This window comes from Pelecanus crispus, chromosome 2 (assembly GCF_030463565.1).
Source record: "Pelecanus crispus isolate bPelCri1 chromosome 2, bPelCri1.pri, whole genome shotgun sequence".
Taxonomy (NCBI): Eukaryota; Metazoa; Chordata; class Aves; order Pelecaniformes; family Pelecanidae; genus Pelecanus; species Pelecanus crispus.
In genome coordinates, this window is record NC_134644.1 from 164,590,764 (window position 1) to 164,612,778 (window position 22,015).

The window sequence follows — 22,015 nt, forward strand, 5'->3', positions numbered from 1 at the left end:
TTGGGGCTGTATGGCTAAATAGGAACTTGCAAGTGTGTCTCTGTTGATTTAATGGATTGACTGAAAATCCTGAGCCAAATAAGTCTTAGCATTTGCTCCAAGCAGTAGTTTTAAATGTTCTTTTTTTTCACTTTTGCTCTCTCTTAGTAGAAGCTTTAGGCTTATAAGGGGCAATTTCACTTATTCAAGCAGTGAAATGTTAACTGCTCAGACGTATTTGTCTTGTTTGCAAGAAGCAGTGGAGAGTGGGAAATCTATGGACCTTGGATTAATTTCCCTGGAGTTTAAATGATAGTCTTGATTTTTTTTTTCCCCCCTTTGCTTCTGCAAAATTCAACCTGTAGATCTTGGTTTCTACAATTTCTTACTTAAGACCTATCAGCACAAAGTCTCTGAAGTGCCTGGTGTGAATCACCCCAAAAAATCACATTTTAAATTATTTGCTTAAAAAAAGCACCAATGCTGGTGCCACAAAACAATCTGTAGAATAAAAACCAACCCCTCTGTGTTTTATTACCCTAAGGGGAAACACTCCAGGGTTGGATCTGCTAGCTCGTAATAATGCCCAGGGCTATGATCCGAAATTGCAGTTTATTCTGCCTGATGGGAGACTGCAAGTGTGTCTTGGTGTCTCTGTCCCAGGATGGAGGCTCCTGTACACCTGGCAGAGCTGCATTTCTCCCAGATAGTGCATTTGTCTGACTGTGTGTCTCTTACATCTCAAATGAATGTTGAATGGTATCAGCAAGCATTTCCAAGATGCTCATCCCTGCAGCATATGTGTGTCAGGCTCACAGGATAAGTTGTTCAAGCGGGTGCCCTGGGATTTGTCAGCTTCTTGGCCAAATTTTTGACCCCTGTGAGACTGCCAATGGGTATGACAGTTCAGCCAGTGGGGATTAGCAATGGACACCTGGGTGGTGTTTCTGGGATTCAGCCCCTTGGCAGCCCTAGCAATGGGTTTCAGAGCCACTCTCACAGGGAGAAAGTCTGATTTGCATCCCTGCCTCTGGAGCATTGTTTTCTCCTTTCTGACTCACCGGCTGTGCTGTATTACTTGCTGGGGCCATCAGACAGCGTAGGTCAGGGAGGCTTGTCTGTCTGTCCCAGGTGATTTGTTCCTTCTCCTGTACCCGCCAGCCTGTCCCAGACTGTCTGAAGAGTGGAGGCCACCAGCTGCAGTCCCCCGGGTCCCTCCAGACCCTGCCCTGTGCCTACTGCCTGCTTTTCACTGAGGCAATGCTGAAAAAGGAAGGAAATATTACACAAAGTGATTAAGGCCAAAAAGTATTCAGCACAAGAAGGATGAGCCCCAGTCATTGTCTAGTTGCACTGCAATCTCTACAGGGTAATGATGTATGCTTTATGTCACTGAGAGCACTTCTCCATACAAACTTGAGAAAGTTGGTTCCGAAATGTTCAGATACACATAGGGCACTCTTATCCCCAATTTTCTTTCATATTGGTGACTTTGCAAGTCAGGTCAGCCCTTAACTGAGGTGCTGGTGCTGAGGCCAACCTACCTGATCAGATCGTCTATTTCTTTGGACTGGTGAGCAAAACTTAGCAGGATCCATATTATTGCAGATTTGCATTAATATACTCACACCATCAATCCAAATCCAAATTCTTTTCTCATTGACTTGTAGCAGAAGTGCCAAACTTGTTCTCCCTGTTGAAAGTCATTCTTTTTCTTTTAATCCCATCACTGACATTATCTGGTGCTTTCTGTATGATTTCCTCATCCTTCTCTGCGTTGATAATGCTGGAAATTTTAAACTTCTCATCAGCAAATTCCATTTACAGCAGGCTTTTTTTTTGTGGTAATGCTATTAATGAAATTATTGTCACATCAGTCCTGAGACCGATCCTTGAGGAACTCCAAAAATACTCTCTACAGCCTAACAGTTCCCCTTTGTGCACAGGCTGTTGTCATCTCCCCATCAGGCAGTTCCTTCTCTGCAATTTTGGATGGTGCCTCTCATTTTGGATCTGCATTGTCAACACATCCCAGACATTGGAACATGTCACAACCAAAGTGTGATGAGGGCAGCTGCTTTCTGAGGCACCCAGTATGTGTTTGGTACTTTCTGGCCAGTCCCTGGTAGCAAGCTCTGCACACATGTTGCAGACCTGGGTAACTAATTGCCTAAATCTCAAGTCTGGCTTCCTATCCCAACATTAATAGTCTGGGAATGTGCCAAAGATCATCCAGGTAAGAGTTTTGTTTGGGTTTATACTGACTAGCACTATCCCCAGTTAGTACATCACTGTAGACACTGGTCACTATGGGCTGCTCAGTGGTCCCCACTGGAGCAACATCTATTTAATTTATCTTTTCAGACTTTCCCACCAGCTGGCTTCCTGCCCACCTCTTTTGGTTTCTGAAGAAATTTCTCCTTCGCTTTCATCATCCAAGAGTGATCTCTTTACAAAAGATTGCCAATCAAGCTGAGATTAAGATATTCATATGAAGTCAGTAAAGAGCTGGTCTATTTAAAACTCAGGTCTTCCCCAAAAATGAAAGAGTTCCACTAAATCCACTGGAAACATCGGTGTGTGTTGACTTCATCTTGCCTTCTACATATAACTTTTTCTATACTGAACCCATTAAGTGGCTGAACTTGATGCCAAATCATTGCCTGATTGAAACAATTCTCAATACTAAAATTTCTACCAGGAGAGGTTCTGGGAATATAGACTTCTGTGACCTAATTCTTAACCAAAGTAAAATGATACAGCTCTTGATTTCAGTGAAGCTTTGTTAATCCATACCAGCTGAAATTTTAGCTCGTAATTTGGTTTTCTTTTTTTTCTTCCTGCCCCTCCACCCCCGCCTTAAAATTTCCGGTAAGTGCTCTTCCTGAAATGTCACATGTATCTGGTAGGCCACAGGATTTTGTAGTGGTTCACTGAGATATATATGGCTGGGAGAAAGGTTAGTCAAATATTTGTGAGAGGAATGTTGTATCTCCTACATCAAGAGCCTTATCTCTCCCCATATCACAGGAAGAGTGGCACCAGGCTCAATTGTCAATAAAAGCAGTATACAAGTAAGATGTAGCTGCTTTGACTGCATGAAAACCTGTTCAGAGAGAATAAGGAAGAACAGAAAAAGGTTCTGTGGTAGAAATGAAAATCATGATATGGTGGTTTGTGGGATAAAAAATCTATACATCAGAAGAGTCAATGAATTTAGGATGAGTTAAGCACTCACCAACTTTGTCCTAGTGAGCTTCTGAGTGGGACACATCCGCTCTCAATATAAGGGGTGTGAAGCCAAAATATGAAATTTACCCCAGCCAAGATCATGACCAGATACAGATCAAGAAAGCAAAATAAATTAAGTTCTGTAAGAAAAACAACAAACACAACTGAGGTGGAGGGACAGAGGAAGAACATGTGGGTGTGTGAATTTCTAAACCTACCATATACTTCCTCCTATGATTATTTTCCCTACCGGTGGCAACTTTTTTGTAAGTTAGAACTTTTATGGTGGTAAGAATTGTATTAAATACATTCACACCAGCACAAGCCTCAAATTAAAAATGTTATGTTTTCATTTCTCCACTTATATTTCTATTTCTTTTTAATTGTATTTTGATACTTTGAAGCTCTCTCAGTCTGCTTCCTCAGGCTTGCTTTCCCTTGTTTTCACTTAAAGCTAGTTTGATTTTATTAATGAAAAACAGCTTTTTTTTCCCCAACAAGAAATATTACCTCTGATTTTAACTGTAGTTTTAACAAAAACTTTCACCACTCAAGGAACATTTTGTTTATTTTGAGATAACAAGTGTTATGACTCCCTGTTTCCTTCAAACTGGTATTGAAAAATGAGTCAAATCTTGGGTGTTTTTCAATTTAAAATATTGAGATAATTGATGCCTGATGAGAAAATGCACCCAGATTGAAGGAGTCATCAACAGGTTAATGAAAATGAGCATGATACACTGTCTTAGGCTCCCTTGTACAAATGAATCATTTAGTTATGAGACAGGGACCATGTTTTTCATTTACAACACATTGCACAGTGGCATCAGAGCCTCTAGGTGCTACAGAAACATTAGTGATGCTCATGGAAACAGAGGCTTCTGTTTTCCATAACCATATCTATGAGAAAATATTCAGTGCTGGACACTTGTTATGTCAAAACAGTACTGGCAAACAGAAAGGACTTCAAGAAAGCATGAGGCCAAGTTAAGAAAAAAACAACCTGAGTGCAGGGAACGAGCATGGTCAGGTAAATTCATATGAGGTTTCTGTAGTTGGAGGCACCTGAGAAACTGCCTTGACTCCTCCAGTTAATGCTCGTGTGTAGCTTCATGGATGGGAAGAAGCCTTTGGTACTTGTCCAGAACAGAAATCCATTGTATTCACGTGAGCTTGAATTCACATCTTGAGCTTTGTGCCAAGATTTCTTTGCCTTTCCAGTCTTCTAAGCAGCAAAGGTTTGAAGTATTATCTATAACATCATGAAGTTAAGCTTGTGCATATGATATGAAAAGCCCAAATTTGAAGGAAAGATTATTGGAATTATCTAAGAGGTGAATGTAGCAACGTAATAATACCATGCAAAGAATAACAGGGCAAATACCAAGGAACTTTTCTTGAGAGGAATTTCTATTATTAGACTAGTATAAACTTCCAAAAGAGCTGGTATAGCTCCCACAGCATGAGACTTTTAAAATGAGATTGGACAAAACACTCGGAAACACTGTGGAAAGTGTGTCTTCTCTGATGGACTGAATGACCTTGCTGCTTCTTTGTTCTGTTTGCCTTAATCTTTGAACAATAGTGCAGTGAACCAGTCACTGCTTTTCAATCACACTTCTGAGGATACAAAAATCCAAGAGTGTCTGCTTGCTTTATGGCTCTTATCACTAGTCTGTTAAGCAGGGCTTATACTGAACAATAGACATTTCTCAGCCATTGCAGTGCCAGATATTGATGAACGTCCTATTGAAATTCAGGACTGGTTCCCCCTCTTGAATGCATTAATGACCCATGATTTTCTTACAGATGAAGGGAAAAGGCACCCAGCCTATGTGTGTTATTCAGAGAACCACAAAGGTGATGCTCTTTACTACTTTATGATATGGTATATTCTAACCTTGGCAGAAAATGTTATCTGAAATAGGGGAACCTAAGCAAAATGGCATGCTACACATAACTCCTGAGTATTGCAGACACTAAATATTTGGAGGATGTTTTGCCTCTTATAACGTCAACTGCATAAAAGTCGAGCATTTTAAGTAAACTAGTAATTTGAACTCCCTCTGTAGTCAGTAGAAAGAGTTGTCCTCAGAGGGTCACTGATCCTGCCCATACTGGGTGTTGCCTTCTCTCTCCATTGAGTACAGAGCCTAGAAAACTGCCTTACATTAGATGTTTTCCTCTTAGATGGCTAATCTCAGATAAAATTAATTCTGCCTATAGCGATTAGTTTCTCTGCTGTGTGAGTGATCTTCTCTACTTGAATTCCACAGATAGCAATGAATAAAATTGCATCAGGTTGAAAATACTCCACATTTTTTTTTCTTTTCTTGTACTTCTTTGAGCTAAAGCTAGAAGTATCATTCTGTTTCCTGTCCTACCTTAATCAGACTCATACCTGTGCATGAATGAGGTCCATGTATATTTGCTTATTCACAAAGAAATGCCATAGCTCCATTCAAAATTATATATATAAAGGATATGCATGTATATGCAAGTAGCACGCTTGTTATTTATGTCATGGCATGAGGCAGGATCCAAAGAAGAAAGAAACTGCTGCAGTATATTTCTGTTTAATATAAATAAAGTATAATACTCCACTGGGGTTCCAGCAGTTTGACGTCCAGCCACCCTTCAGCAGATAAGAAGAGCCAATTGGCAATGGTCCCACAGGGAGCATCATCTGTGCTTGGTGCAATCCTGCCGTATCAATTCCACGCCATTTGCAGACCTCCAAAGGCTGCAGGTCTGACCCCCAGAGTGTGCCCAGTCTGTACAGCTTTTATGGCATCTGAGTGAGGCATAGGAAGCTGAGTGCTTTGGAGAATATGCTTTATAATATTCTTCCATAGAAAACTTCAGCAAAACAAGATTATCAGCCTCTATATCTCACCTATGCCAAATCACCTGAATCAAGGGGCAATGGTAACAATTCAGCATCCAGTCTATGCTGCACACTTGATGCAGGAGTTGTTACAACTCTTTACTCCTGGTACCTGTTGTATCCTGCAGGTATTTGCAGTCACCTCGAACAATCCCCAACCATGTTCCTGGGGGATGAGATCCTGTGTTTTGAGAAGGAACTTTGAAATGTTCTTTCACAAATTCTGTTGCTCAAAGGTCCAGCCTGGAGAAGGGGGAAAGTATGCTTGTGAACTATACAGTTGAACTGTCGATGAGGGCATTGAGATCCTCTTTGTAAAGCTTAGCAACAGAAGACTATGGATGGGTGAATAGCAGCTGTTGGCAATTCTTCTACATGGGGCAGCAGTGATTTCTACAGCTGTTGCAACTCTATCTCGCCTCTATGTGGAGATTTCAGTTTCTGTATGTATGTGTGGCCATTGGTTTGATACAGTGCGTGTGGGAGCGGAAGTTATTTAGCAGTACAGTCAATTCACCATTATCCATGGGTGGATTTTGCCCATAAACCATGCAGTAGGTGATGAGAGATCCAGTCCTGAACCACCCAAGTCATCATTTATTATTATTATTTCTTTTATCATTTACTATTATTATAGTGCAGGCACAGCGCCAAGTGCATGTGTCTATGCTGCTCTCAGAGCCAGTGTTGGTCTCAAAATAGTGTAGCTATACTTAAAATTTACGTGGCACTGAGTGCAAGTTGATAAGCCCCATTGCTTTAAATTAGCTCTTGAGGTCCCCCTTCAGCACTGGTTCCTAAGTGGCAGAGGTATGTGGAAACCGTCATGTGTCAATCAGAGGCTTTATGCACCCCTTGCTGAATGTGCGGGTGATCCTGCAAGGCCTTCGTGGGTGGCTTTGTCCATCATCCCCAGTGCTTACTTCTCAGAGAGCAGCTTTTTTTGGTTCAGTGCTTCATGTTGTACCTCCACTGAAGGTATTCTTTTGCACCATATTACATTGAAGACCTCCAAAAACTATAAGGATTGTGGCACTCAAACCAGTCCTGCCAGTACAATTATCCAGGGTTTTCTTTGACCCAGGATATCCCTGCACTGTCATTACACTACCAATTTATCATAATCCTCCTAAATGCTGCATTACTGAATGTGTTGTAGGACAGGAAGGGATGTACAGCTAAAGCACTTTCATTTAAACTATACCTCCCATACATGGTCAAATCTCTGAAGGGTCCTTACATCGATTGATCTCTTAGCCTTAAGATATATTCTGCAGTTAAGGAGAAAGGGGTCTCTTGTGTGCAGGCAATCACATTATGTCATCCCTTTTATGAATGGATTAAACTAAATCTTAAAAGTAGTTAATATGTTTTATGCCCAAATGTTCTTACTTGAATCTTTTTCTGGTAAACCACTGCCCTGATGTTTAGAGGTGCTGCAGTCTTTCATCAAAATGAGTTTACACTCATTTGTTCTTGGAAATACAAGCATATTTTGCACCGGACATTGTGCAAGCCAGTAAGTCCACAGGGACCTTGCTTGAACAGCCTGTGATGTTGAGGTTGCAGGGATACAACTATTTTTTTCTGTTGAGCAAGCAGAAGGTGGCCTACAGCTGAGCTCAGCTCTTTGAAAAAGAAAAAACAACAGCCTTTTTTAAAAATTCTTATTATTATTTTCATGAAATGAAGGCACTATGACTATGACTACTCAAGAAAGTAGATCTGCTGAGTAAGGTGCTGTCATTTTCAGGTAGACAGTTTTCAGAATGGAAGTGGCCTTCAAGGGACTTTCCCAAGATCAGACAGCAGCTTGTGGCAAAGCTGGAAATATAACACAGACTTTCTGAGTGATTTGCTGCAGTGAGAAAAAGTCTCTATCATTCATCTGTCTATGTCTCTGGCTTTTTCATTCTTTTTCTGTTTCTTTATTCTGATAACTTAAGTACCTGAGCACCTTGCAGATTATAGAGAAAATGAAGCATGTCCTGTGGGATGTTTTTTTCTTGGTAACCTTTGCTGAACACTGCATGAGATCCTGGCTGTTACTGTCAGTAGGGTTCTTCGCTGATGGCAAGGGATACTAGGTCAAGGCTTCAGTGATTCAGATTTTAATATCTATGTGCTTCATAAATTTCACTGAAATGGGACCCACCAGCTCACATGGGGAGGTCACAGGCTCTTCTTGTTTCAAGGTACTAAGGCAAAAGTGTGGGGGGATGTTGTACTGCCAAACTCTGTTCAGTCGTGGGGGAACCAAGCATGATGCAAAGTCTGTACTAAGGGAATAATGATAGTGGCAGCTACTAAATTTCCTCCAGATGAAGTGCACATGATTGGAAGGCCATGGATAAAAACTGGGAGAGGACGTAGAGTTCCTTTCTCAATCCTCTTGGCCATTGGAATTATGCCAGCCTGATTTGCCCCAGACATGAAATATTTTGACTCTGGTGGGATAGCAAGAGAATCAACATTGTCCACCTGTTGAATGAGGAATGAAGGAGGTGAAGGGATGGGAGATGCTGTAGAGGAAACTGAGACAATAGTATGACGACAAGAAGATCAACTGTACCTGTCTGCTCTGCTTTGGAGGTCTGCTTCCATCCCAGTGGTGACACAACCATGTGATCCAGTTCCCAGGACACAGGGATGAGGATTTGTTCAGTGAAATCCTCAGGCCGCTCAGTTCTTTAGATAAACCAATCCACTGATGTTTAGAAGCTTTTAAATCACTCAACTAAAACATCCAGGTAGGAGAGAAACTAGACATGAACACTAGGAAACAGAACCGGTTTCAAAACATTGCTTCTGAAATTGCAAAGGGCACCAATAAAATGAGATAGGTAAATATAGCACATTTGTCAGTAGCTCTAAAGCAAGCACAAGCTAGATGCTGCCATTTTAAGGCTAAGAGTGAAAATTATTTACAGAAGAAAGGTTTAGATGTAAGTCACTGAAGAGCATGTCTGTCCTGGTTTTGGCTGGGATAGAGTTAATTTTCTTCCTAGTAGCAGCCATAGTGCTGTGTTTTGGTTTTAGTATGAGAATAATGCTGATAACACACTGATGGTTTAGTTGTTGCTAAGTACTGCTTATGCTAGTCAAGGACTTTTCAGCTTCCCATGCTCTGCCAGGTGCACAAGAAACTGGGAGGGGGCACAGCCAGAAGAGTTGATCCAAACTGACCAAAGGGCTATTCCATACCATGTGATGTCATACTCAGTATAGAAACTGGGGGGAGTTGGCTGGGGGGAGCGATCGCTGCTCGGGAACTGCCTGGGTATCAGTCGTCGGGTGGTGAGCAATTGCACTGTGCATCACTTGCTTTGTATATTATTATTACTATTATTATGATATTGTTCTTATTACTACTATTTTACTTTATTTTAATTCTTACCGCAACCCAGGAGTTTTTCTCATTCCTATTCTTCTGATTCTCTTCCCCATCCCATTGGGGTAGGGGGAGTGAGCGAGTGGCTGCGTGGTGCTTAGTTGCTGGCTGGGGTTAAACCGCGACAATGTCTCATTCCCCTATGGATGGAGGCTGGTTCCTGATCTCTACTGCCTCTATTTAATTTCACTTCAAATAATCCCAGCATAGAGTTACCAATCACAGTGACAAATCCTATATTGCTAAGTGATAGGCAATATATTTTTCTCCCTTGGAATTCTCCCTTTTCTCTTTTCCATACACACTTCTATTTACCAGAATTTCATCTGTTCATTAATATGTAGACTGGATCCTAAAATATTATAAGCAGGTTTAGCTTTAGTGATTTCAGGGAAGGCACACCCATAGATTCCCCCTCACAAGCTAGCCTTTATATGTGAGAAATGGGCCATTCTTTTCAGATAGAAAGGGCCATTGTCCTGTCTTTGAAATATCTCCTGTTTAGTACTCAGTGAAGATAAATTTGAGTCTTTCCTTAAATTACTTTTCACTCCGAACTGATGTGACATTTATCTCTGCTAGAGTGTTGACTATATGAAAAGCTGAAGCTTGTTTAAAGAATGCTGCCAAACAAGAAAGATTGTAATCCATCTAATTACTAAGCTAGGATGTGCCAGTGCTGCAAACTTCAATTACCACCATTAAAGCATCAATTGAAAGCTTCAGCTGATTCCCAGAGAGTCAGACACTTGTAGACATTTCATGCATTATACAGATGTTTTGCTGCTCCTTCAGTCACTAATGGTTCACTGTTTTGAACATTTGGGACTCCTGTAACATGAGAAGTAAGCTCCAGATGTAGAGGGATTTCAAGAGAATTCTGCCTCTTTAAACCACATCTTGTCAATTGTTCCCCCAGTAGGAACTGATGACCTCATGCTGGATGCCTTTTATTTTTCCCAAGTGTTATAAGATAAATTTGCCCACAGGGTTACTTACAATTCCTGGGAATCCACATTTCCATGGGTATCAAAGGCCCACTACTACAGTGAGGTCCCTGGGACAGAATTCTGCAGGCACACAGCTCTCTTTGTAGCCTCAGCTGCTAATTCTTTATATGTCAGTATTGCTGTCCACACATTTAAAGAATAGCTCCAAAATGTGCAAAAATGACCCCATGTTTTGAGTAAAGCCCTGGAAATTTTGTGGGCAACACCTCCTGTGATAAGCTCACCCTTGTTTCACTTTGACACAACTGTTAATAACTCACTTTGATTGATTCCCTTCTGGCAATTTGCTCTTAAGTCAGAGCTGGGTCAAAATCAAAAGAAAAAACCCTTCTGGAGCCTAACCTTTAAAAAAGCCCAGGACTTTAATAGCTGAGTATTGAAGGAGTTTCAGAATTAAAAAGTCAATTTGAATCAAAGAGTCAAATCATTTTATTTTGGAGACATTGAGACAAACCAGCGCTATTTCCAAAAACGTCTCTTTTCAGATGCAAATCATCTGAGAGAGGTCGCGGAAGTCATTGCTTCTGTGTCACTTACGTTGCTTATATTTGCCAAGGGCAAAATTTGCACCTGTGTGGAACAGCCAGCTCCAGAGTTAAATCAGCATTTATGGGCCAATCCCAGTGACTTTGGGCACTGCTGACTTGTACCCAGCTCTCGGGAGAATATCCCGCAGGAAGATTACGCTGCCTGGAAAAGGGATGTAGCTGCAGCCTGAAGCCCTCACTCTAAAATGTTGTGTGGATATTTTGTTCTTAATATTTCCTCCTTTAACAAAAAATGTACCTTCATTGACAGCCAATTAACAGCTGTGTTCTATATCTATGCGGTTAATCCCCTCTCTTGAACTGTATGGGCTTTTACTAGGTAGGCATGTGAATTTGATGCTCACTCTCAAATTATTATTGCTTTTCGAATAAAGGAAAATCTCAGAAGGAAATTTTTCCCTAAATGAATAGCAGTGTTTCTGAGGACATACTAAAAGGAATGTGCAACTTTGTATTTACCAGAGGCTGGGAGGTGGAAGTTTGGGGCCGCAATTATCACATATTTCTCTCTGCCAGTGCATCTTCCCATCCCTTCCAGGTACTGCCAAAACAGATTTGGAAAATAAAGGGAAAAGATAACCTCCTCTGAGGATAGATTTCAAGTGTAGAGGCTTCATATCATGGACAGCTTTTACTCCTTGGGCAATGGCCCAAAGCAACAAGAAATGCTAAAACACACAAAGCTGCCTTGAAGGGATTGCCTGTTGGTCTTTTACACAAAGTGATTTCATGAGGTATTCACACGAGACCAATTAGGAGAAACTGCAAGAGTGGGTACCCTGGTATTCTTCAAGTAGTGAAAAAAAGCAATTTAACAGCAGAAGGACACAGGCAGATGTATATTGCAGGAATGCCTTTCAGAATTTTTTTTTTTGTAAGGTATGCTACACCAAAAAGGAAACACGGACTCTCTCTATCCCTTGGAAGTTTGATGAAGCTGATCATTTGAATTTCCCTGAAACTATCTTGTCATGTCAATGGGAGTATGAAACCTAGTGACTTCAGAAATATTGTGTATAGTGAGCTATATTCCATAGATATTGGCATGACACACAAGGAATGACCATATATTTTCATTCAAACTTTCAATTTATGTTAGGTGAAAACATAAGCCCAAGAAATGGTAGCAGACAAGTGTGCCCAATAGCTCTGTAAAAGGTCTATTAATATCTAAATAAAAATGGCAGCCACTTCGGGCAAAGACAAGGTTGCTAGCAACTGTGGTTACAGCACATAAGAAACAAATGGAAACCATTACCTAGAAAATATGTCATTCATTGTTTTAAAGACAAGCCCTAACAGAATTGCCCCAAGAAGAAATGGGTATTGGCAGTGGTTAAGGAAAGGTAATGCCTTTTAAACACAGAAATGTAAGAGCAGCTCTAGAGTTAAGAGCCAGCTATCCCAGGATTTCTGACATTGATTTGCTGTGAATGTTTAAAGATGAGGTATAAAAACAAGTCAAGCTTCCAGTTTCACTTCCCCTGGCATCTCCTCCCAGCAACTTCCGGTAAAGGAGGTGTATATTTATTTTTCATAGCTGCTAATGGATTGTCATTCAAAACATTTATCTAATTGCTTTTTTAATTCATCTAAACTCCTGGCACCTACAACATCCTGTAGCAATGGATTCCATTTGTTTACGCATGCATTGTGTGAAAAGGTTTTGTTTAAATCCTCTACCTGATAATTAATTGCTTGCCTTCTGGTTCTGGTTTTAGGGGAAAGAATGAATAATCATTCCTTAATCATTTGCTGTTTGCCACTCAAGGCTTCATACACTGGCCTAATCATATAGAGAACTGAAAATATTCAGTCAGCCTTGAAACCTATATATAGGAAGAAATTCACTGGTTGTTTTAATTCATCCTTCCGCCAATGGATGAAAGCAAGGGATCCCTTATCAGACTCTGAAACAGTAAATACAGGGTCTTGTATGCTCAGCAGCTTGTGGCAATAATGAATACAGCTTATGAAGTTTTTTTCAAATTCTCCTTACTGTTGAAATGCACACAGAAACACTGCAACTGCTATAGGGTTTAAAACTTGAAATAATGCTAAACAGCAAGGTAGGGAATTATGGGTCCTTCCAGCAGTCATGGTGGTGAACTCCACACTTTGTGTAGCCATGGTGCTCTTCCACGTGCTGCAAAGATCAGGAATAAAAATCTGCTGAGCTTACTGTGTCTAACCCAAGAGTACCCAAACCCCATAGATCTCTCTAGTAAGACAGAATTTAGTATGTGTGCTTCAGGAAACTCTGTATTTCTCTGCTCTACCATGTTGGCATCTCTGAGTTAGCTTGAACAAGGCTAGCTCACACACTCGAAGTGATGGAGGTATTGCAACAAGGATCTTTGTGCAGACTAATTGCATGGGTATTTGTTCTGCTCAGGCCATTCTGAATCCTGAAATTAATTCCATGCTCTGCATCTGTGCGGTGAGTAATGACTGCAGCTGAGACATACCTCGTGAGTAATCCAGGAACCATGTTCTTACTTATGGAAGAGAAAGTGCAAGTGTTGGCAAGAGAAAAAAGGCCTGTGGAGGAAGAAGGTGGTTCTTCTTGCGGGTGTGTCAGACAAATGTTAAATTGTTAAGTCCCTGGTTAGGCATCACCTCAAAGGGCCTATGGGTACTGCAGAAAATGATGCAAGCTCTATGCATCTTGAAACTTTTAATCTAAAGAACAGACCTGTGTAAGTACTGGAGGAAAAGCAAATATTAGTCTGATTGAGTTGAAACTAGAGGTGGTCCATGGGACAGAGGAGGATGTAATAACATTGAGAAAAGTGATCTGTTTGCATAATCAGGTGACCCCATATCTCTAGTCAGCTGCAGTGGTGCAGACCCAGTCAAATTTTGTTGACCAGAAAGATTCAGTCTCCTCTCCAAAAGTTGTTTCTGTCTTCTATTAACAAAAAGGGAATGTTGAAAATACAAACTGTGAACACTGAAAAAATCAATCCTGACAATCAGAAAATACTTTCAGGTGTGAAATGTTTATCTGAGTTCATCTTTTCATTTATAGAAGTCCCGTCCTGAGCGTCCTTGGACGGGTACAATTCAATAAACTGATCTCAGAGGCCCACCTCTACATGCTGTGTTGAAGCACCCTATAAGGACCCGGATGGGTGAAGCTCCATATCTTCTATAGATTTATTAAAGGAATCATTGTTTTACTGGTGCTAGGAGTATCCTGAGGATCACAGGATTCTTTTTCCTCCTATCCTCAGTCTTCAGGAAAACATATCCGCTACAAAGGACAATAGACATTAGGATCCTATTCATAGCTGAGGCCCTGCTTCCGCCTCTGATCTCAAGTTTTTTAGTATCTGACTTTGGTGGAGAAGAAAGGAAAGTGAATATCCATAAATCACTCATAATGGGCAAAACGACAGTTTTCAGTAGCATTGGCTTGTAACATATGGAAAAGACACCAGTAATTTATTTGTTTCTAAAAGCCCTGAATGGTTGCCACTATTGCTGTGTACTTCCTAACTTTATCAGAAGATAATTTCCTTGTCTGTGGAATTAACTTCCTGCACTGAATGATGGGGATGGCTTTCTCAGAGACTCTTAGCTGGTAGGAGCATTTATGAGTCTATTGCTTTGTAGAAGGTTCTTCTGCTTAAGTTTTATAAAAGTATAATGAGCAATTGTTTTCTCTTAGACTATGTGGTGCTCTGTGTAAGCTGGTTTACTCATTTTGCTCTGTCAGTTTTAAGACTTGCATGTCTCTTCTAGGAGCTGTGATCTGTTTGCATGGGGTTCACAGCAGAGCTTTCACACTTCTGTAAACCATGTGTACACTGCTTTAAGACTACTTCAGGTTATTATTAACAATGAAAGTTCAAAAAAAAACCAACAAAAAGAAAAACTTTACTGCAAGTCATTAAGAAAACCAACTCATTGAGTAAAAATAAATAATTATCTTTGGAAAAGGAAACAGCCAATATAACTGCAAACTACCAGTCTGACCACTCATTTTTCATTCTTACAACCACAGAACATACAAGAAAAAAAATCCCCTATCTCAGAGATTAAAGGGAACTCAGACTGGCGGCTTATTTAAATTAAGTATCTCAAGTTCTTTAAGGCTGAAAATCACACCTGTGCCGAGAGCCAGACACAGAGATGAAGGGCCAAGTCTGATATAAGGCTCTGAAATTTCCTGGTTTTAGGTTCTGGAATAGATTTTAAAAATGCTCATCCATTTACATCTCAGGATGTGTTGGGCACCCTTTGAACATGTCCCGTGGACCAGAGCCCTACGCTGGGGACAGCCCTGACCCTGCAGTGCACAAGTCAAGCCTGAGACAGGGCTGGGTGTGTGCAGAAAAGCAAACCCATATGTGCCCACAGACCTTTCAAAGAAACTTGAAGAAAGGAGGGTGCAGGGCTGCTGCTCTCAGTTTGGGATTTTGGCACCAAAGTTCAGCTTCACTTCCATGTTAGATTCCTAAATCCTGAACTGCTTCTAGGCAGTCAGTGATGATTCAAGGCCAGTGCTGAAACCATTAGAAATTGTATGAGGTCTAAACTTCTGTCCTTGGCTGTCCTTCAGGGGGGTTGCTTTGGTGACTAACTTGTAAATCAGCCTGGTCCTGGCTCTCTGTCCAGGGCTGAGCAACTCTCTGCTTACAGTAATAAACACTGACCAGAGAGGACTGAAATCTGCTGGCTTGTACACCCCTACAAGTCAGGAGAAATCTCATTAGCTTCGTCTGGGGCTGCTCCTGATTTGCATTGGTTTAACTGAATAACAGACTTTGGCTGGAAATGGACATAAGCAGTGAATCAGCTCCAAAACAACATAGTCTGAGATGGAGGAAGGTTTAGGAAGGCCTTTTTTTCATGCTAAAGCACAATACAAAAGTCCCTCCTGCTGCAGTCCAGGAGTTACAGTGCATCATTGTCTTTCATCTTTTGGTGCAATTATTGCTGGTTTTAATTAGGAGAGAGAATCAGGCCCAAGATGATGTTTCCTGAAGCACTTTGTCCCAAACCACCCTTTGCTGCATGAGCAAACTGGAAGCTGATGCTACATGGAAGTGCAGCTAGAAGCAAGATGCGGAACATTCTTTTGTTGGTACCAAGTCCTGCTCATTTCAGGCAGTTTGTTTGAGTCATCTGTTCTCAGCCACTGACTATTAATTTCCAACACTCTCCATGTGTTAGCTAACCAGGAAGACTGTGTCCTTAAGATAGTTCTCAGCTGCCCCTTGCTGCTGGAGGAACATGCCTGAGAAACATTTCTCTTGGCTCAAGCAGCCTTGAGCTGCTAGTGATGAATTCAGTCCTTTGCCAATACCATATGAAACTGCATTTCTTACAACCACTGCCATTTACATAATGCAATATCCATATGGTGATTGTTTTATTTATGTTTCCCTTACTTCAAGGCAGAGGAAGTTAGCAGCTGGAGCTGTGAGATAGAGGCACCCACCAGTTACTGGGCTGTGTTGTTCATGGGGATGATAAGCTTTTATCACCCACTGGGAGTTAGGATCTTGTCTAAATGATAGCATCCATCCCTTGAAAACAGGACAGAGCTCTCACTGTTTGTCGCTCTGAAAGGAAAGAGTTTATAACCCCAGACTTTACAGTGACTGTGAGCTAAAACATGACATAGCGTGACTGTCTTAATTTCTTGACTCATTCTGTTGCAAGTCACAATATGAGCATTTGCTTCCTGTGCATCAAAAGAGTTTTATTGTGTTTGCATTACCCGTTTGCCACTGGAAGTCTTCAAAAAAATCTCCCTCTCCTATGTGACTTTGATTCTGCTAATCCCTACCCACCTTTTGAATCAATTAAAGGGCAGTTTATGATTTGGAGACAGAAAAAGCGTAAATGAGAAACAATTCCTTTGGCCATCGTGTTTGTAACTGGAGGACGTTTCAAACACAAAACAGGAAAAAGGGTTACTTCAATGGCTTGTTTCTTTTGCTCTGTGGATTTCATACCAAGGGAGACAGAGGGTAACTGTTGATGTTTTGTTTTTGTAACTAAAAAAACATCATAAGATTATCTATACTGTGGCTGGATATCGTCTGTATGGGAAGTTCTACAGTTAAAAAGAAAACAGGAAAGTTTCAGAAGGTTTATTTTTAATTAACCTACAGAATTATCTTCTTGTGTTATTTCTGCATGTGGATTCCCAGGAATGTCAACCTTCTCCACAGAAAGGGAAATTTGGCCCATTCCTTATGTTAGCCAAATAATTTTATAAGAAAAAGTAAAGCTACAGGGTCTGGTTTTACCATTCTGTTACTCTGATTTTGCACCTTTGTGATTCCATCTGTTGAAGAAATGACTTTATACTGGCTTTGAATCTAGGGAATCTGTATAAAGCATGATGCTGCAAATTCATAGGGGAGGCAGTTACCATTTGCTCCAGTGGCTCTTGTTGTTTTCTGAGTCTCGACAATGACAATCTGAAAATAGTGAAGCTCAGGCTGCAGAAGTAAATGTGACCCCAGCTGGAGCCAAGCCCCAGCAGGAGTAAAAGGGCTCTGCTGTGAGGAAGAGCAAGCCTCAAGCTTCAGCCACTGTTTTTGCAGCACAAGCGTTGATTTTTTGGGAGCAGGCTCTCTGCTTTGCTGTAGTTTTTGTTTTATTTTGTGTGGCTTCTCCCCTAGAAGGATACCTTCTATAAGTATAAGGACCAATTGTGCAACAGCAGTGATGCAGTAAGTCCTAGCAAGATTTAAACTGTATAGACTCGTCTCTGTAGTCAGACTGTTGCACAAGTATCCTACATCCTTAGGTCCTTACGGTAGTGCTAGATATGACAGTTTAAATTCCCATGATGTCTTTACATGTTTAGACATCTCAAACCGATGTTTTCATAACATAAAAGGCTTGACAACAGCAAGAAAGAGAAACCTTCACCTTACGCCCAACCTCCATTCCAACACTTGGTAATTGAATTCCCATGGAATGACTTCTGTTGGGTAATATCTAGAAAGATGCATCTTGCTTTTAATAATCTGCATCAGCTTTCAGTTATAATATTAATAACATTGCACGTAAAGGATTTATATATTTTTTTAAACAAACACTTTTTAAGGGTACTTGTTTGAGTTTGTGAATCACCAGTATACTCAGGGAATAGAGCCAGATTTCATCCAATATTCAGGTGGATCTGCGGTCTAGAAATTCAAGTGTGTTTCATGATGTAAATTGCCTTTAGAAGTCTATTTATTCCTGTACGTTTTTGGTGTGAAGTGAAATATTCCGGGGAATTCTCACTCCCACATAAATTTTTCCAAGAAAAAGCCTGTGACATATCGAGGGAGACATTTGTATTTCCAAAGCACAGGAGGAAGGGGAGCATAATGCTTTTTCCAACTTGATTCTGAGGGTGGGTTTTTCACAAATGCTTATCACTGGAATAGCTTCACTCCCGCTTAATGAATGGCTTACGGGCTTTTCAGGGCCCCAGCACAGAGTGCCTGTTACATGCCACAGTGACTCCTCTAAGTTGGTTAATTTTTACTACTTCTGCTATTGCAACATTTTCAACAGTTGAGGTGAAGAGGAAGAGTGGGATGGGAAGGAAGTGGTGTGGAGACTTGACTCTTATTTGTGCTGTTCTATGAATTAAATTATAATTTGGCAAACTAGACCAGGGCCATATTCAGACAGTGTTGATTCAGTATGTGTCTTCAGGTTTTCCCATTTGATAGTGGTACAGAAAAAGTCGGTAGAATATAGTAAATCCAACATTTTTAAAGTGTTTGAACTATGACTCGGCTTCCATCTGTGAAAAAGGGGGAATAGTCTTTCCTTAATGTTGTGAAGTCTTGTGATGGTAAATCCACAGGTGCTGAGATGATGAGGGAACTCCAGATACTTAGACTTAACTTGTGAATGGACAGGGCCATGGGGCTTCATGCCTGTAGCAAGCACTGGGTAGCCAGCTAGCCCACCAGTGGTGCACCAAAGTGAGCCCTGCTTTGAATTTGGTCTTAAAGGTCCCTTTGACCTCTGATGTTCTCCTCAGGAAGAGGAAAGCAAGGAGCAGAAGCAGCGATGGCAGAGAGGCGAGAAGGAGGGCAGGCGGGACTGACAGGCAGCACTACTTGGTGCAGCGGGGATGCTGAATTCAAGGAGGAAGGTGAGACAATAATGCCCCCTCTCTGCAAAGCAGGGTGACCTCCGAGGATGAGTCATGCCTTCTGCCACCTCCCACAGTGTTATCTGCTTCTGATGTGACCAAATGCTGAAATGAAAGACACGTCCTTCCACGGTAATGAAAGAAGAATGAACAATGACAAGAGTTAAAGTGTAACACAAGAAATATGGGTGAAAAAGCTCCTCCGAAACCACAGCCAAACCCAAGCAGTGAAGAGAAGGCACCATCCGTCTCGAAACGGTGGCGAAACACCAGCAAGGCATGTGGGGATCCAGGTGCGGGGGCCAAGTATCAGCCTCAGCTGTGCACACCTACTTGAAACTTCCAGGTATTGGCAAGGGGCTTTCTCTGACATGCAAACCCAGGGAAATTCCTCTGCAAAGTGTTGCATTTCATTGGGTTGAATAATGAGCCAGGGAGCAGGCAGTTTTGTGGAGACGGGTACCCTGCACCAGTCAGGCAGGCAGAATGTATGCACATAAAAGGCACTTCACCTCAAATACAAGATTGACTTACCCAGGGTCAGGTTCATACCCACATTTGATGTTGACCTTTATGAATTTACCTTGAGGTAAAACTGAAATGCTTTGACTGTGCTGTGTTTTTGCATCATGATGCCTTGTCTGCGTTTCCCTAAAGAAAAGCACAAATTGTTATTAGCCACAGAGATAAGAAGATAAACCAAGCATTGTCCTCAACAAAAGCAGCAGCAAAGAAGCGAGCATGTTGGAGATAACAGATATGGGTTTTTTACAGAAAGGTTTTAAATTTCTCTCACACTGATCTGAAGAAATGACAAAGGGAGGCGGAAAGCATTATTCTTGATGCACAAACATCATTGAAAGATATTTTTGATGGCAGTGCTTGTAAGAAATAGGGGTAAATGTGAGTGTCTCCCACATAGAAAGAGTCACGCATGTTTCTGACTGCCTTTAATTGTGGTATATGTTCAGTGGGTTCAGATGCACTGGTTATTTCTCAAACGTCACAAATAATGTCTTTTTCAGTGGACCATCATTATACAATCAATTGCTAACTATTTATATATATATATATTAGGATTACCCAGTAATTCTATGGGATTTGAGATATCTACTTGTACTTCAGAGGTCCATAAAAATGCTGAAAGGCTGCACCCTCTGGATATTTCCCAACCCACCTCCCACTTGAAGCAGGACAATCACCAGTGCTAAGTAAGATCAAGGGTATTTGCAAGGTCTTTTTAAAGAGTAAATAAATGCTTAAATTTTTCAGAGTACTGGAAGTAGCTTCTGTCCCTGAGATCAAACAGTCCCTGAACTGAAACAGATCCAAGATTTTCCCCAGGTTGATATTATCGCCCATCTACTGAGCGATGGCAAAATCTGGAGCCCTCTGGGTTGATAATTTTTATGGTGCAGATATTGGCCACAGAAATTACTCTTTCAGTCCTATTGGTGTAATTTGCATAAAGCAATGTTAGTCATCAGTAAACAGGAAGCTAATTTGGGCAGAAACCCTACCCTGCCCCTGAAGCAGCTGTCCTGCTTCCACCTATCCTCTGAGTATCACAGTCTCAGTGTTGAACTCAGCTTTCCCCACCTGCAGCATCTTGTTCGCGCCACTAGCACTAACTTTCGCACCTCCTAATCCCCAGTCCCACGGATCTGTGTGGCCCTCTCTGGGCACCAGATGTTCATTTCTGCAACTGCTATGGAGCCTGTAAAGTTTTGCAGTCAGATGAAATAGATCCCACACCTTAGGGGAGGTTATGCTTGGTCCATGTCTGGCAGCTGTGAAAGACCTGAGCTCCATTTGGGTTCTGCACACATATGCCACAGTTGCCTGATGTTGGACTTCAGTCTTTTCTCCCCTTTGGGATGGTCTGTATGGAATTAACATTACATTCATCCTTAGTCCCACCAAGCGAGAAAAATATATACCTGCATCAAGAAAACAAGAGGAGATAACTGTGTTTGTTGAAGAAGATGCCCCCTCATCGCTAAAATGTGTAGTGATGGGGCAAACCAAGAAAGTGATCATTATAGGCAATTGTTTTCCCTGTTGGTTAAACAGGAAAATCAGATTTTTTCAAAAGTAATGGGGAAAGAGTGGGCAGTATTGTAACTGCAGGTAGAATAGGGCCAAATTTGGGCTTACTTTTGCAAAACTAATCCCAAAATGACTGATTTGTGTTTCAGCAATTACAGGAGAAGACTGGGAGAGTAAACTGTGATCATTTTGTTTTGGTAGAATTTATCAGTTAGGTTATGGTTTGCAAACCTCAATTCCAAACTCAGCTTCTCCAAATCAAGAGAATTTCAAGCATCTGTGTTTGGACTATCTTTACAAAAACAAAAAGGAGAAATTCCAGAAGCTTCTGGTATTTCCAGTACTAAACCAAAGTTTTGCATGATCTGAAGAGGTACGTTTCAGTTCTGGTTAGCACTGAGAACCCTAACCAAGAAAAACAGAAGAAACTTCTATCTTAGAAAACCATAAAATTATCTTGTAAAGTTTCAGGCGAACAGAATAAACAATAGAAACATGAGCTCAGGATGAGCAGGGGATTGTGCTCCCTTGGTTTCTCATGCTCATCTGAAACACATTTCCAACCTTTCTGAGGCTCATTCTTGCTGAGGAAAGAAAACTACACATCTATTTAGGCTGCTATTGCTCTGGTTGGGAAACTGGAGAAGCCGTAGTTGCTATTTTTACAGGTTTGCTTCCTTCAGGGGAGAGATATCTTAGGGTTGAGGGGGAGGTAATGTGATCTCTTTTTCTATTTTTATAAAGGGCCTGGGGATGCACTGGGAAGCTGCAGATCTGTGCAGTTGAAAGTCTTCA